The sequence below is a fragment of the Sus scrofa genome, chromosome 8, assembly GCF_054392235.1.
Source record: "Sus scrofa isolate SSC_HxYL_T2T_F1_AM1 chromosome 8, Sscrofa_HxYL_maternal_Yorkshire_Landrace_v2.0, whole genome shotgun sequence".
Lineage (NCBI taxonomy): Eukaryota > Metazoa > Chordata > Mammalia > Artiodactyla > Suidae > Sus > Sus scrofa.
Genome location: NC_139390.1, coordinates 115348886 through 115366106, shown reverse-complemented (window position 1 = coordinate 115366106; position 17221 = coordinate 115348886). Strand labels below are relative to the sequence as shown.

The 17221-nt window shown below is 39.3% G+C and overlaps 1 long non-coding RNA gene across 2 annotated transcripts in view; it reads right to left on the bottom strand.

Moving 5' to 3' along the window:
* Positions 1–4084: 4084 nt before the first annotated feature.
* Positions 4085–17221, bottom strand: part of LOC146400994 (uncharacterized) — a 172889-nt gene continuing 159752 nt past the window's right edge. The window contains exon 3 of one of the 2 annotated variants that reach the window (XR_014813140.1): positions 4085–4188. This is a non-coding gene — a long non-coding RNA (uncharacterized LOC146400994). The remainder of the gene's footprint in view (positions 4189–17221) is intronic. The other variant, XR_014813141.1, reaches the window with a different exon arrangement.

The following is a 17221-nucleotide window of genomic DNA, read 5'->3' as shown; positions in this document are numbered from 1 at the left end:
GTGCAACCCTGTTAATAATCTAATAGTACAGATGGACATTTCATTAAGGGATTCTGGTCAATTTTGAAAAAGGAAATGGACACATTGACTCTATGGATCTCATATGATGAACAAATGTTATAATTAAAGTTAATTTTAATATTTGTTGGACTCTACTAAACAATCGTACTATTATGGTATTTTACAGTGCAATTATTGTGAAACTGCACAATAATTTTACAGTTGTTATTTGATAAATTTTCCAGAGAATCTTAGTGAAATTGTAATGTGATATAACTGAAGTGAAGTATTGGAATTAACAAAAGGAAGAGGCCTCTGGAACACCTGATGGGCGAAGAAGCCAGTTGAGGAGAATAGAGGAGAACCACTGGAGAGAAGAAAAGAAAAGAATGACAAAGGAGCAACGATAACCAACCAACCAAAAAAACAACCCTGAGTATTCTTTCTTTAGAGCGACTGGCATGCACTTGGCAATGTGAAACCAGGGGTTGAGAGACTGATCTAGGTAACAATAATAATTATGATAGTGACAGTCATTGGATTTTTACTGTGTGCCAGGACTCTACTAAGACATTAACATATATATATATTTTTTGTCCTTTTGCCTTTTTTTCTTAAGCCGCACCTGCAGCATATGGAGGTTACCAGGCTAGGGGTCTAATCGGAGCTGTAGCCACCAGCCTACACCAGAGACACAGCAATGTGGGATCCGAGCCACGTCTGTGACCTACACCACAGCTCACGGCAACGCTGGATCCTTAACCCACTGAGAAAGGCCAGGGACCGAACCTGCAACCTCATGGTTCCCAGTCAGATTCGTTAACCACTGCGCCACAACGGGAACTCCTAAGGCATTAACATATTAACTCATTGAAACATTTCATACACCTCAGAATATCTGCTCTACCTTCTTATTATTTTAAATAAGGAAATGGACCTTTCCTTCTTAGACCCTTGACCCACCCCTCTAAAAAACATTCAGTGAAGACTGTGGCAGACACAAAGTGTCTTTCCTAAAGTAGATAAATTCTATAAAGACTCAGGATTTGGAGCTTATTGAGTTCAAGATCTAGGACAAAGCAATGGTCCCAGATGAGGGTGCGTTCTTCATGAGCATTGAGAGAATTGAGGCCAGGGCATTTAATAATGTCTGATAGTAGGAAGTTAAATGTCATTTAAAAAATATCTGGGAGTTCCCATCGTGGCAGAGTGGAAACAAATCCGACTAGGAACCATGAGGTCTCCCTGGCCTCACTCAGTGGGTTAAAGATCCAGCGTTGCCCCGATCTGTGGTGTAGGTTGCAGACATAGCTCGGATCCAGTATTGCTGTGGTGTAGGCCGGCAGCCATAGCTCCGATTCAACTCCTAGCCTGGGAACTTCCATATGCCGTGGGTGTGGCCCTAAAAAAATGCAAAAAAAAAAAAAAAAAAAAGTATATACACTTTTTTGATAATTTCGGAAGTTGGGAAATTGCACATGTTCTAAAATATCTTTAAAAACATAGTAAATTACACTGTTACATGGCTAGACATTTAAAGGCTGATCGGCTGATCTTGCCATAGATTCTTAATGGCTTTAAGTAATGAAACAAAGCAAAACATACAGAAAACAAATGCCTGATTTACACTACTTATGTTTTGTAGCACTTTCTGGCAATTAAATTTCTTAGTCCAGCTAGTGGTGAGGAAATCCTGTACTTTTGACACTTTCTGAAAAGTTGAAAAGGAGGTGACGAGAGATCATGCCACTGACCCATGGAATATTACCTAGAAGGAATGCTATGTAAAAATCCACTTGTGATGGTTTTAAAACAAGTACTCAAGGCTATAATACAAAGAATAATACCTACAGAAAAAAAATATTTCAGAGGAGCAAATGACAGATGAAGACATTGACTTAGGTGATGTCTTTGGCAAGTTGCCATTCATGGGTGACTTCAATAAGCATAATTATGTGATAGTCTCTAAAAGGATTTAGCTGCTTGAATTCAGGAACAGATTAACAGGTAGTTGGATTTGATCAGAGTTTAGTTTTCATCAGGAAATAATGCTGGAGAGAGAAAGGAAAAAGGGACTTAAGACATTTGTTGGGAAGTAAGTTACAGGGCAAAATCAGGAAAAACAAGCTGGATATAGTGACATGTGAAGACATGGGATTATGATGAATAAAGATAAGTTATAGAGTCAATGAATTAGTGGTCTTGATGAGCTGGTGAATTGCATGAATGGAATACTAGAGTGAAGAGACTGGAAGAAAAGAGGATGATAGAACAAGATGTTATGACCAAAATTCAAGGAATTCCCGTGACAGCTCAGCGATTAGCGAACCCCACTAGGATCCATGAGGATGTGGGTTCGATTCCTGGCCCAGCACAGTGGGTTAAGGATCTGGCATTGCCACAGCTACAGAGTAGTTTGCAACTTCGGCTCAGATCTGATCCCTGGCCTGGGAACTCCATATGCTACTAGGATCCCAGAGAGAGTGGGGTAGGAGGTGGAGATAGAGAAAGGATGGAAGAGAAGACCATTAGAACCAAGAAAAAAAAATTTAGAGGCTAAGGTGTCAGCTGGATCATCTAGTTAGGTGTTTTTGTTTTGTTTTGTTTTGTTTTTGGTCTTTCTGACTTTTCTAGGGCTGCACTCGTGGCATGTGGAGGTTCCCAGGCTGGGGGACCACGCCAGAGCCACAGCAATGCAGGATCCAAACCGTGTCTGCGACCTACACCACAGCTCACGGAAACGCCAGATCCTTAACCCACTGAGCAAGGCCAGGGATCGAACCTGAAACCTCATGGATCCTAGTTGGATTCATTAACCACTGAGCCACGATGGGAACTCCCTAGTTAGTTTTTGAAGTGGATAACTACGTTGACAGAAAAGGTATACATGAACAAAGAGCAAGTTACTCGGAGGACCACACATGGTCTAACAAGGAGTGATACAGGTGACAAACTAGGAGGAATGTATGTTTCTAAAGACATGAAAGTTTTGAAGGGGGAAAGAGGAGTGACACTTTGGAAGTAGCAACAGGGAGCAGAAAGGGCATTACCTCAAGCTCCAGGCATACATGGTACTTAGAATGTGAGAGGAAAAAAAGATAAATCCTTCAGTCAAAGAGATCCAGAGAAAGCAGTTTTCAGGAGCCACGTTAAAAGTTAGCAAAACTCTGAAGGAAATGTTCCATGAAGTGGTTAAGGAAGGAGAGGAGTTTGCTGATGACAGGAAACAAGTTTGGGCACAAGGGCTTAGATAGCCGAGAGTCTGGGAGATGTCAGATTGGCGGAGCTGAGAGCAGGGTGGGGATGAATAGCTGTGTGAAACTGAGTGATCTGGAAAACATTGACTTCTCATGGTGATACAAGAAAACTGGTGTTGGAGACGTGATAGGGTTTGATTCACAAGCTACAGGACACAGAAATTAAAGGTCACTGGGTGGCTGGTTTTGCCAGCAGCTGTAGGCAGGGTGCTGGTGAAGCCGTAGTCACATCCCTGGGGTTTAGAGCAAGGGATTGCTAGAGATCTTGGGCCGAATATTGCTGGAGAAAAAGCATCAGTTCAGTGCCCTTTGCTTCCCATTAAGGCCCCTCTTTACTAATTCCATTTATTGGAAAAATTCCTACAGAATCTCTAAGCCCCAAAGTTCCTTGATCTGTGAACCTTTCCAGACCTCCAAATCTCACATTGTTAGTCTTTTCCTTTATAGCCCAAATCACTTTGCACAAACAGCTCTTTGAACCCATATGACACTCTGTTATGTCTGTTTCTCCCAGGAAACATAAAGAACTCCTTGACCCACAAATTGTGGCTGACTTTGCATCTGCACTACAAAGTTGATCATAACTTCACAACTGGTAACAAACTTAGGAACTAGTAAGTCTTCAATACTGTTTGAAAAGTGACTTAAAGTGAATGAAAAGATGGCAGCAGCAGACAGAATTACTATTATGACTAACTACTGAGAGTTTCCTATGGGTAAGAATTGTACTAGGTGTTGTATACACTCGATGCTAATGTCATAGGTATTTTAGTCCTGCTATACTAAATATACCATAGACGGGGTAACTTAAATAACAATAATTTATTGCTCACCATTCTGGAGGTTGGAAGTCTGAGATCAGGGTGCCAGCACTGAGTTCTTGGTGAAGATCCTCTTGCTGGTTTACAGATGACCCTCTTCATGTTGTATCCTTACATGGTGAAAAGCAGAGAGAGAAAGGAAGCAAGTGTCCAGTGTGTCTCTTCTTCTAAGAGCATTAATCCCATCAGGAAAGCTCCATCCTCATGGCTTAGTTACCTCCCAAAGGCCCTGCCTCCTAATATTATCACATGGAGGGTTAGGATTTTATTAAATTCAATAAAAAGTTTGCTAGATGATACTATTGTCATTTTAAAGACAAGAAAGTTGGGACTCAGTCTTGAAGGTTGTATAGTCAGGAGGGTGTAAAACCAGGAATCATTCTTGTTTTATCTGATTCTAAAGCCTTTCCGATCCAATTGCTTTCCTGATTCCATTTTTGTTCTCATTCTAAGATATAGGAGTATAATTATAGCCAGTGGAGATTTAATACTGCGGTGACAAAAATAGAGAAAATTAAGGTTATTAATTTTATTATAACATTTACTCTTTAATAATATATGTCTTTTAAAAAAATCTTTCTAGTGGCTCAGTGGGTTAAGGATCTGGCATTTTCACTGCTGTTGCTCAGGTTGCTGCTGTGGTATGGGTTTGACCCCTGGCCAGGGAACTTCATGCTGTGGGTGTGGCCAAAAAAAATCTTTCTGGCCAGTTAAATAATACAAAAGGAAAAACTGGAAGATATAACTCAAATTTGATCAAAACTTGTTTTGGTTTACAGGACAAATATGCATATCATACTCTGAGAGTAACCTCACCTAGGAATATGCAAAGAACTCTCAAACACTAATTCCACCCAGACAGAAACATGAAATATCAAGAGTATCATGAAGTTTCACAGAAATTTTGACATTGATAACAGAATGTGAAACTCTATTTTGCATTTAAATTATAGTACACTTTTTAGAATATAAAAAGCCAAGCAGCCTCATGCACTTTTTTTTTTTTTAAATCTTTTTAGGGCCACACATGCAGCATATGGAGGTTCCCAGGCTAGGGGTTGAACTGGGGCTGCAGCTGCCATCCTATGCCACAGCCACAGCAACACCAGATCCAAGGCACATCTGTGACCTACACCATGGCTCACAGCAATGCCAGATCCTTAACCTACTGAGCAAGGCCAGGGATTAAACCTGCGTCCTCCTGGATACTAGTGGGGTTTGTTACCACTGAGCCATGATGAGAACTCCCTCATGCACTTTTAACCTCGTAACATTCTTCTTCCCTAAGTTGAAAGCTGTCGAATATCTAGGGCCCACATTGGGTTTGCCCAGCTCAGAATCCCAGAGCAGCCCTGGTGTGAATCCTGCATTCTAAGTGGCACCAGAAAATCATAGAAACTTCCTTTACTGGCAATAGCTTAGGTATGCAAGACCGGAATAGGGGATCTCTGGTTGTTCTGGAGAGAGAAAGATTGGAGCACTTCCTCAGAATTTAGAAGAAACAAAGCATCCTCTTTCTTTATTCTTTTCTTCTGGGGCATCTACAGGAACATCAGGTTCAATTAGGACAAACAGAAGGATTCTAAATACATGTTGAGTGAGCAAAACATTCTGTTATTGGTACTGCACATGTGACAGTAAGGTGGCTATACCTGGGAGACAAGAAAAGTAGCAGCAACAGCGGCAGCAAGTATTTTTTGGAACAAAGTATGGTTGTAAGGGCTGATGTCCATACATGGGTCCTTGTTAGGTAAAGCATTTATTTAATTACGTTGATCCAAGTAGCCCAATGAATCAGATGATTCAGTAAAAATAACTAAAGCCAGTAAAACACTAGATCTTAAAGGGTATAGCTGGGTCACTCACATCTAGATATGTGGGTAATTACAAACTTTAACTTCATTTGATACTTCATAGGTATACCTTGAGATATGTGGGCAAATGGAGAAGTAGTTGGATCAATTAACAGCCTAGGGGACAGGCCAGGTTATCAAAATTGGAATTTAACTCTGTGGGTCATAACCTCTGACAGAATGGGACTTAATTTTCATTGGCTAATCTACCAAAACTACTGGATTCTGAAAGAACCTTCAGGTACTTACACAGGTTTAACTATTTTACCACCCAACTGTTTCTGTCTAGACTAAAGATCAGGCAAGTCTCTCGCATTAACCACTGGACGCATATCAATAGTATTTATCCTGTTGAACTTTTCCAAATTTCAACAGGAAACAGAAACAACAAGTTACTGTAGTTATTATCAGCTATTACTAAATTTATCAACTAAAGTCTTAGATTTACCTTCAAACTTTATTTGCTGATTCTATTAACTAGAGGTTTAAGCCTTTTCCTAATATCAGCTATCCTTCTACTTCTTGGATGCTTTCTGCACTGAGTGAAATCCAAAGCCTGTTCTCTGATCCTTGAAGTCCTACATGATCTGCCTCCTGCCACTTCTCTGAGTGCAGCTGCTCCTACCCTCTGCTCTGTTCACTGTGCTCTAGCCGTGCTGGCCTCCCTCCTATTTCCTGCCTTTGCGCTTGTTTTTACCTTTGCCCAGGGAGCAAAAGCACAGATAGCCAAAGCATGATTTTCTTAGCTCATTTCCTTCTTGTCTCTGTGTAAATATCATCTTATTATGAGGCATTAACGTCCTCCCCAGACCCTACCTGTCCAGATTCTCTCCAAGGTACTGGACTGTAGACTTCCTTGGCTGATGGGCCTAGAGCCTAGGCCTCAGAAGCTGATCTAGCATCTGCCTCATAACTTTCCTGACTCCAGTTATCCTCTATAGCCAGCAGCCAGTCATAGCCTTGCCCTCCCCCCAACTTGGACCACAATCAAAACCAGCTGCCTACTGGAGCAGTCCTCAAATTGGCAGCCCAGTTCTCTGGCCTGTGGTCCCATGCTTCTATGATTGTTACTGTGCCTTTGAACTCTGATGCTGAGAGAGGGATATCTGTATATGTTGTAGGAGAGATAGCATGAGTGGTAGGATTAACAGAGAACTAGATGTCCCAGTTGACTAGGCTTGGCTTCATAATAGGCCTTGGATAAATTCTAGTCTCCCTCTTGAATTTCTTTTGTAAATCAAGTGAATTATACTGTCCCCAAGAAATAAACTCAAATCATAAATTTGAATGAGAGTTTATAGCATCAGGCATTGGGCAAAAATAGAGAATTACTTTTTTATTCAAGAAGAGAAGAGTTTAATCATTGCTAAATTAAAGCATGATGATTCATATTAGTATTCCCAGATTATATAAACTTAGATATAGTTTGGGCAGGTATGTAAAACTGGTGTTCACAATGATTTTAACTTGAAATATAATGAGCCAAATGGAGAGTCAATATGTTAACAATTTTTTAAAATTCTAGTCAGGAAGAGAGATTTTAAGAAAATTAGAGGAAATAAATTCAGACATTTTAATAGCCCAAATACCTTTACTATTGGCATTAGAATAGCCATGTAAATGGTCTTTTCTGGTGCCATTTTTTTTTTCTCACTCCTCCCTATCAGCAAACAGCGATTTGTCTGTAATATGCCACTGCCTTGCTTAAAAGCATGCTGTCCTTCAACTGCCAAAGAATCAGTCCCATATTTCATGGCCTGACATGCACATTCTTACTTTTTAAGATTCATTCGTGGCTATCTGTCCACTTCTGTACCTCTAGTTGCAAGATAGGGTCCCTCAACTGTTCAAGAAACTTTGTTCATCCAGGCCTTTACTAGGGTTATTTTCCCATCCAGCAATGCCTTTATTCTCCTTTCCTGGCTGAGAGAATCCTGTATATTCTTTAAGTCCAGATCAAAATCCACTCCCTAAGGAAGGTAGTTACTCTCCTCAAGAATTTAAAAAATGTTTTTCTCATTGATCAAAGTGAATACAGTGAAACTGTTAAAACATATATAAGTCTAGTACTTGCAACATAAAGGATACATGACATGCTAACATAAAGTTTCTCAGTTCACAAGCTTAAATCATTTTATAAATATAAAGAATGAATTCTTTTTACCTCCAGAGTAAGAAAATAAAATGAAACTGTGTGATGTGATCAAAAATACCCATTTACACTTCATTTGGTGTTTAACACGTTAAGAGCACCTGGGAATACACTATGCTTATCCAAAAGTTTGGAAGAGTCAGAAACAAAGTTTGAAGCAGTTCCTTGGTTTGGAAGTGTTTAAAAATATTTGCAAGATGCATTTAATTAACAGTTTTTCTGTTTGTGTGTGTATGTGTGTTTAAAGGATCTCAGACACAGCTAAAGGTTTTGAGAAATGTCATACAGATAAAAAATACATTGATAGAACTGTCATCATGGCTCACTCTACTTTGTTGGGAGGAACCATGAGGTTGTGGGTTCCCTCCCTGGCCTCGCTCAGTGGGTTAAGGATCCAGCATTGCTGTGAGCTGTGGTGTAGGTCCCAGATGCGGCTGGGATCTGGCGTTGCTGTGGTTGTGGCATAGGCCAGTAGCTGTAGCTCCGATTAGACCCCTAGCCTAGGAACTTGCATATGCCTTGGGTGCAGCCCTAAAAAGACAAAAGAAAAAAGAAAAACACCAAAAAAAAAAAAACCCAAACCTGGCTGTTAATGTGAACTGGTATTGTTTTCTTGTATGGGCAAAGACGAAGAACCCTGAGAATTACGTGACCAGCTAGGTAGTAAATCCAGCAGCCAACCCAAGTTCTTCTTTGTTTTGATGATTCTTATTTTATAGCCAGAGTTATGAAAAGCCAAACCTTTAAGTAATAGGCCTGTTTCCTGGGCACTAGCAGGTTCTGGTTAGCTGGCAGACAGGCCTCTGGCAAAATCCGGACTGTTCATGTTCTAGGAAAGAAAAATGTTTTTTATGGCTGGCCCACAGGCCCTGATTCAGAAATAATCTAAGTCATAATGGATATATTTTTAAAAAATTTATGCCAGCATGGGAGCTGTCTATTTCAAAGCCAGAAAAAAAAAAAAAAAGCATGAAAACAAAAAGATAGCTTTAAATGACATTTGCTACTTGGACACATGAGGCATTACATGTTTGGAAAAGCCCATTAGACAAAAACATGACACAGGAAAGGAAATCATGACAAGATTTAATGAGTTTATTGGTAGTTTTCATTATAGATGATATATTTTTTCAATGGAGTTATGAAAAATGTCAGAAGATACACAAGGCTTTAGGTAGGATTATTTTCGTTAAATTCAATAGCTACGTTTTACAATTCAGAATATAAGCATTTTTTTTTTTTTTTTTTTTTTTTGTCTTTTTGCCTTTTCTATGGCCGCTCCCACTGCATATGGAGGTTCCCAGGCTAGGGGTCTAATTGGAGCTGTAGCCACCGGCCTACGTCGGAGCCACAGCAACGCAGGATCTGAGCCGCGTCTGCGACCTACAAAACAGCTCACAGCAAAACTGGATCTTTAACCCACTGAGCGAGGCCAGGGATTGAACCCACAACCTCATGGTTCCTAGTCGGATTCATTAACCACTGAGCCATGATGGGAACTCCAGAATATAAGCATCTTAATCAATGCAATAAATATTTGTAATAATATAGAGTTTAGCTCACTTCCTTTCCCAGTTTTATTCATCACTCTTAAATTAAATTCTTAGCGACTGTGTCTATTTACTATCCAAATGAATCTTACATGCATTGCATATTTCAAATACTATTATCAGTGCTATTCTAGAAATTTAATTTAAAAATTAAAATATCTTAAAACAGTCTAGAAAAGTGGGTTTTTTGGTTTTATTGAAGTATCATTAATTTATAAGACTGTGATAATTTCTGCTGTAAAACAAAGTGACCCAGTCATACATATACACATATCCATTCTTTCTGATTCTTTCCCCACATAGATTATCAGTGAATACTGGGTAGAGTTTTCTGTGCTATACAGCATGTTCCCATTGGCCAGTCATCCCATATAGCTCAGCGTGCATATGCCAGTCCCAAACCTCTAGTCCATCCCTTCCACCCACCACCTGTCCCTTTTGGTAACCATAAGTATTTCAAAGTCTGTGAGACTGTTTCTGTTCTGCAAATAAGTTAATTTTTATCCTTTTTAAAAAATATTCCACATATAAGTGATATCATATGATGTTTGCCTTTCACTGTCTATCTTCACTTAACATGATAGTTTCTAGGTCCATGCATGTTGCTGCAAATGGCATTATTTCATTCTTTTGTATGGCTGAGTGATATTCCATTGTATATAGGTACCACAACTTCTTTATCCATTCTTCTGTTGATGGACATTTGGGTTACTTCCATGTCTTGGCTATTGTAACTAGTGCTGCAATGAACATTGGGGTGCATATATCTTTTCGAGTCATGGTTTTCTCTGGATAGATGCCCAGAGGTGGCATTGCTGGATCATATGACAGCTCTATTTTTATTTTTTTGAGGAATCTCCTTACTGTTTCCCATGGTGGTTGCACCATTGTACATTCCCACCAACAGTGTAAGAGGGCCCCCCTTTTCTCCACACCCTCTCCAACATTTGTTATTTGTAGACTTTTTAATGATGGCCTTTCCGGCTGGTACAAGGTATACTTAACAGTGGTTTGATGTGCATTTCTCTAATAATTAGTGATGTCAAGCATCTTTTCATGTGTTTTTTGGCCATCCATATGTCTTCTTTGGAGAAATATCTATATAGATCTTCTGCCCATTTTTTGATTGGATTGGCTTTTTTTTGATATTGAGCTGCAAGAGGTGTTAGTATATTTTGGAAATTAATCCCTTGTCAGTTGCTTCATTTGCAAATATTTCCTCACATTCTATGGGTTGTCTTTTTGTTTTGCTTATGGTTTCCTTTGCTGTGCAAACACTTTTAAGTTTGGGGCCCATTTGTTTATTTTTGTTTTATTGTTTAGGAGGTGAATCTGAGAAGATATTAGTGTGGTTTATGTCAGAGAGTGTTATGCCTATGTTTTCCTCTAAGAGGTTTTTTGTTTGTTCATTTGTTTGTTTTGTCTTTTTAGGACCACACCTTGGGCATATGGAGGTTCTCAGGATAAGGGTCAAATTGGAGCTATAGCCACTGGCCCACACCACAGCCACAGCAATGCTAGATCAGAGCCAAGTCTGTGACCTACACCACAGCTCACCATAACACTGGATCCTTAACCTACTGATTGACGCCAGGGATCGAACCTGCATCCTCATGGATACTAGTCAGATTCATTTCCGATGAGCCACAATGGGAACTCCTGTTTCTCTAAGAGTGTTATAGTATCTGGTCTCAAATTTGGGTCTTTAATCCATTTTGAGTTTATTTTTGTGTATGGTATCAGAGAATGTTCTAATTTCATTCTTTTGTATGTAGCTATCCAGTTTTCCTAGCACCACATATTGAAAATACTGTCTTTTCTCTATTGTGTATTCTTGCCTCTTTTGTCATAGATTAATTGACCATGGGTACTTTGGTTTCTATCTGGGATTTCTATCCTGTTCCATTGATCTACATTTCTGTTTTTGTGCCAGTACCATAGTCTTTTGATGACTGTAGTTTTGTAATATAGTCTGACATCAGGGAGCCTGATTCCTCCAGTTCCATTTTCTTTTTCAATATTGCTTTGGCAATTTAAGGTCTTTTGTGTTTTCATACAACTTTTAAAATATTTTGTTCTAGTTCTGTGAAGAATGTTCTTGGTAATTTGATAGGGGTTGAATTGACAATATGGATTGCCTTGGGTGGTATAATCATTTTGACAGTATTGATTCTTCCAATCCAAGAGCATGGTATAGCTTTACATCAGTTTGTGTCATCTTTGATTTCTTTCATCAGCATCTTATAGTTTTCAGAGTACAGGTCTTTTGTCTCTTTAGATAGGTTTGTTCCTAGGTATTTTATTCTTTTTGATGCAATGGTAAATGGGATGGTTTCCCTAATTTCTCTTTCTGATTTTTGTTGTTAGTATATAGAAATGCAGTTGATTTCTGTATATTAATTTTGTATCCTACAACTTTACCAAATTCATTGAAGAGCTCTAACAGTTTTCTTGTAGTGTCTTTAGGATTTTCTAGGTACAGTATCATGTCATCTGCAAACAGTGATAGTTTTACTTCCTTCCTTCCAATTTGGATTCCATTTATTTCTTTTTCTTCTCTGATTGCCGTGGCTAGGACTTAAAAAACTATGTTGAATAGAAGTGGTGAGAATGGACATCCTTGTCTTTTTTCCAATATTAGTGGGAACTCTTTCAGCTTTTCACCATTGAGAATGATGTTAGCTGTGGGTTTGTCATATACGGCCATAGTGTGAGGTAGGTTTCCTCTATGCACACTTTCTGGGTTTTTTTTTTTTTTCTTTTTATAAGGAATTAGTGTTGGATTTTGTCAGAAGCTTTTTCTGCATCTATTAAGAGGATCATATACTTTTTATTCTTCAGTTCGTTAATGTGATGTATCACACTGATTGATTTGTGCATATTGAAAAATCCTTGCATCCCTGGGATAAATCCCACTTGATCATGGTGTATGATCCTTTTAATGTATTGCTGGATTTGGTTTTCTAGTATTTTGTTGAGAATTTTTCATCTATGTTCATCTGTGATATTGGCCTGTAATTTTCTTTTTCTGTGGTATCTTTGTCTAGTTTTGGTATCAGGGTGATGGTGACTTCATAGAATGAGTTTTGGAGTTTTTCTTCCTCTTCAACTTCTTGGAATAGTTTCAGAAGAGGTTAGTAGATGCAAACTATTACATTTAGAATGGATAAGCAATGAGGTCCTACTATATAACACAGGAGACTGTATCCAACCTCCTGTGATACACCATGATGGAAAATAATGTTAAAAAAAAAAAAGTGGAGTTCCTGTCATGGCGCAGTGTTTAACGAATCCGACTAGGAACCATGTGGTTGCGGGTTCGATCCCTGCCCTTGCTCAGTGGGTTAAAGGATCCGGCACTGCAGTGAGCTGTGTTGTAGGTTGCAGATGCGGCTTGGATCCCGTGTTGCTGTGGCTCTGGCATAGGCCGGTGGCTACAGCTCCGATTCGACCCCTTGCCAAGTTGTGGCTTAGTGGTTAACGAATCCAACTAGGAACCATGAGATTGAGGGTTCGATCCCTGGCCTCGCTCAGTGGGTTAAGGATCCGGCATTGCCATGAGCTGTGATGTACTTCACAGACATGGCTTGGGTCTGGCTTTGCTGTGGCTGTGGTCTAGACCAGCAGCTACAGCTCCGATTCAACCCACAGCCTGGAAACCTCCATATGCTAAGAATGCAGCCCTAAAAAGACCAAAAAAAAAAAAAAATCATATCCAGAATATATAATGAATTCCTTACAAATAAATGTGAGTGCAAAGGATTGCTCAATTTAATAATGGGCTAAAGAATTAAGTACTTCTGAATGTGATACTCTAACAGTGAATAAATAGAAAGAAGAACTGACTTCAATGGTAATAAGAAAAAGCAAATTAAAAACATAGTGAGATATAACCATACACCTTAAGATCATTAAAATTATACAAAATCAAGCTCATAATCGCAAGTATTGGCAAGGAGTGAAGCTGGTATAATGGTACTTTAGTAGAATCACTTTTGAAAACCTTTTAGCATTACCTACTAATGGTGAACATAAACTACCTTATGACCTAGAAATCCTAGATTTATACCAAACCAAAATGTTACAAAATAAATACTAAAGAATGCCCTCATGAGTATAATTTTAATAATCCCAAACTGGAAACAATCTAAATATATTTCCATAATTGGTGGAATTAACAATAAATATGATGCAGCAAGGAAAAATAACAAACTACTGCTATTCAAAACAATGTGAATGATTCTACAAACATTGAAGCCAGATAGAAAATAGTATTTTCTATATGATTTCACCTACATAAAGTTCAATAAGATGTGCTGGCATTGGAGAAAAAGATGACCTAGTTAATTGATATCTGGTAAGATAATTGAGAGATGTCACATTTCTAAGCATACAGTAGAAGAAAAGTTAGTTCCACTATAAAGAGTACTGTTATGGAAAATCACAAACAAAATCAATGAATTGAAGAAAATTAAGTTGATGAAAAAATAAACATTTAAAATTTTTCCTACTTTTAAATACATTTAAAATACATATAAGTAGTTAATGTATTCAGAATGTTGTTCCTTCTAAACAGTATTTTATTTTATTTTATTTTTTTGTCTTTTTGCTATTTCTTGGACCGCTACCGCGGCATATGGAGGTTCCCAGGCCAGGGGTCGAATCGGAGCTGTAGCCACCAGCCTACGCCAGAGCCACAGCAACGCGGGATCCGAGCCGCGTCTGCAACCTACACCGCAGCTCATGGCAACACCGGATTGTTAACCCGCTGAGCAAGGGCAGGGACCGAACCCGAAACCTCTTGGTTCCTAGTCGGATTTGTTAACCACTGCGCCACGACGGGAACTCCTAAACAGTATTTTAAACTGGCTTGACCTCTTTTATTTACTGTGGTCACTTGGGCTGCACCCATGGCATATGGAAGTCTCCAGGCTAGGGGTTGAATCAGAGTTGCAGGTACTGGCACAGGCCACAGCCACAGCAACTCCAGATCCAAGCTGCATCTGTGACCTACACCACAGCTCATGGCAATGCCAGATTCTTTAACCTATTGAGCAAGGCCAGAGATCGAACCTGTGTTCTCATGGATGCTAGTCAAATTCGTTTCTGCTAAGCCATGATGGAACTCCTCAGTTCATTTCTTTTTTTTTTTTTTTTGTCTTTTTGCTATTTCTTTGGGCCGCTCCCATGGCATATGGAGGTTCCCAGGCTAGGGGTCGAATCAGAGCTGTAGCCACTGGCCTACGCCAGAGCCACAGCAACTCGGGATCCGAGCCACGTCTGCAACCTACACCACAGCTCACGGCAACGCCGGATCCTTAACCCACTGAGCAAGGGCAGGGACCGAACCCGCAACCTCATGGTTCCTAGTCGGATTCGTTAACCACTGCGCCATGACGGGAACTCCTCATTTCTTTTTCATGAGAACTCTGATGTAATTAAGAAGATATTGTGTACCTTGATGTCTTTTACTTAAAGATGCGTCATGCATCAGAATAAGCTGTCAGGTGTACAACATCTAGATCCACATTGTCTTTAAAGCTCACATCAATGAAAGCAGTTAGCACTGTTTATCAGGTGAATGTGAGGTGTGCTTTGAGAGTCTGATACCTGGTCTCTAATCTTGACCATCATCTAGCTGTATCCACATGAGCAAAACAGTTTCCATTCCAGGACCTTATTTTTCTTGGCTATAGAATGAGGGTGTTGGGCTCATTTAAACAATTTAAAAACTTCATCTTACTTTATAAAATTATGTAGCAGCTATGTGATGAACAGTCATTATTATCTAAAGGCCAAAAATTATATGGAGGCCCTGGGCTTGCTAGGCCCCTGTAAAAAAAAAAAAATGGAGAGAACAATCAAGTATTGAACTTGGAGTCAGGAAGTAGGGAGTGAATCCCAGCTCTGTTGTGATTAGCTTTGGAGTATCAAGAAAGTCACTACCCTTTTTTAATCTTTAGTTTTGTCCTCTTTAAAATTTCTATCTCTGGGAGCACACAATGTACCATCATAAAGCAGGTTCCCCCAGACTTTTAGCTCAATCTCATTACAACACACAAGGGAAAAAACTTTCTTATTCTTTTTCTTTTTTCTAAGTGTTTTTGAGGAATTGGTGTTCTCTCTGCCAGCTTTTCCACTCTTAACCAACTGAATTTACCTTCATAGATAAGAACCAGGGCCTGCCATTTTTATTGTGAATTACTAAAATCTTCATATTTGCATATTTGATGTACCTTTCTTGTACCTAACTTATTTTTCTCATGTAATACCATATTCAGTGATATGCAGCTTTTTAGGTTGTCTGCTTTTCTTCTGTAGCAATCTCAGAGTGCTATATTATGTGCATATAACCTGTGATATACTCAGTGAATGTTTTTAAAGAAATTAAAATCCACTCATCCGGAATTGCCAAAGTGATCCTGAGGTTAAAAAAAAAAAAAGCAAGAGGCATAACTCTCCCAGAATTCAGACAATATTACAAAGCTACAGTCATCAAGACAGTGTGGTACTGGTACAGAAACAGACATACAGATCAATGGAACAGAACAGACAGCCCAGAAATAAACCCAGATACCTCTGGTCAATTAATTAATCTTCAACAAAGGAAGCAAGAATATAAAATGGGAAAAGATAGTTTCTCAGCAAGTGGTGATAGGAAAACTGGGCAGCTGCATATAAATCAATGAAACTAGAACACACCCTCACACCATGCACAAAAATAAATTCAAAATAGTTTAAAGGCTTAAATGTAAGAGAAGACACTATAAAACTCCTAGAAGGGAACATAGGCAAAAATTCTCTGACATAAACTGTACAAATATTTTCTTAGATCATTCTCCCAAGGCAACAGAAATAAAACCAAAAATAAACCAATGGGATCCAATCAAATTTATAAGCTTTTGCACAGCAAAGGAAATCATTTTTTAAAAAATGAAAAGACGGACTTCCTGTCGTGGTGCAGTAGTTGATGAATCCGACTAGGAACCAAGAGGTTTCGGGTTCGGTCCCTGGCCTTGCTCAGTGGGTTAAAGGATCCAGCATTGCTGTGGTGTAGGTTGCAGACATGACTCGGATCCTGCGTAGCTGTGGCTGTGGTGTAGACCGGCGGCTGCAGCTCCGATTGGACCCCTCGCCTGGGAACCTCCATATGCTGTGGGAGCAGCCCTAGAAAAGGCAAAAAGACAAAAAAAAAAAAAATTAAAAGACAACCTATGGAATGAGAGAAAATAGTTGCAAATTATGCAACTGATAAGGGCATAATCTCCAAAATACACAGACAACTCATACAACCTCAACAACAACGAAACAACAACCCAACTGAAAAAATAGACATTTCTCCAAAGAAGACATACAGATAGCCAGTAGGCACATGAAAAGATGCTCGACATTGCTAATTAACAGAGAAATGCAAATCAAAACTCCAATGAGTTGGAGTTCCCGTCATGGCTCAGTGGAAACTAATCTGACTAGAATCCATGAAGATGCAGGTTCAATACATGGTCTCGCTCAGTGGGTTAAGGATCTGGCATTGCTGTGACTATGGTGTAGGCCAGTGGCTATAGCTCCAATTTGACCCCTAGTCTGG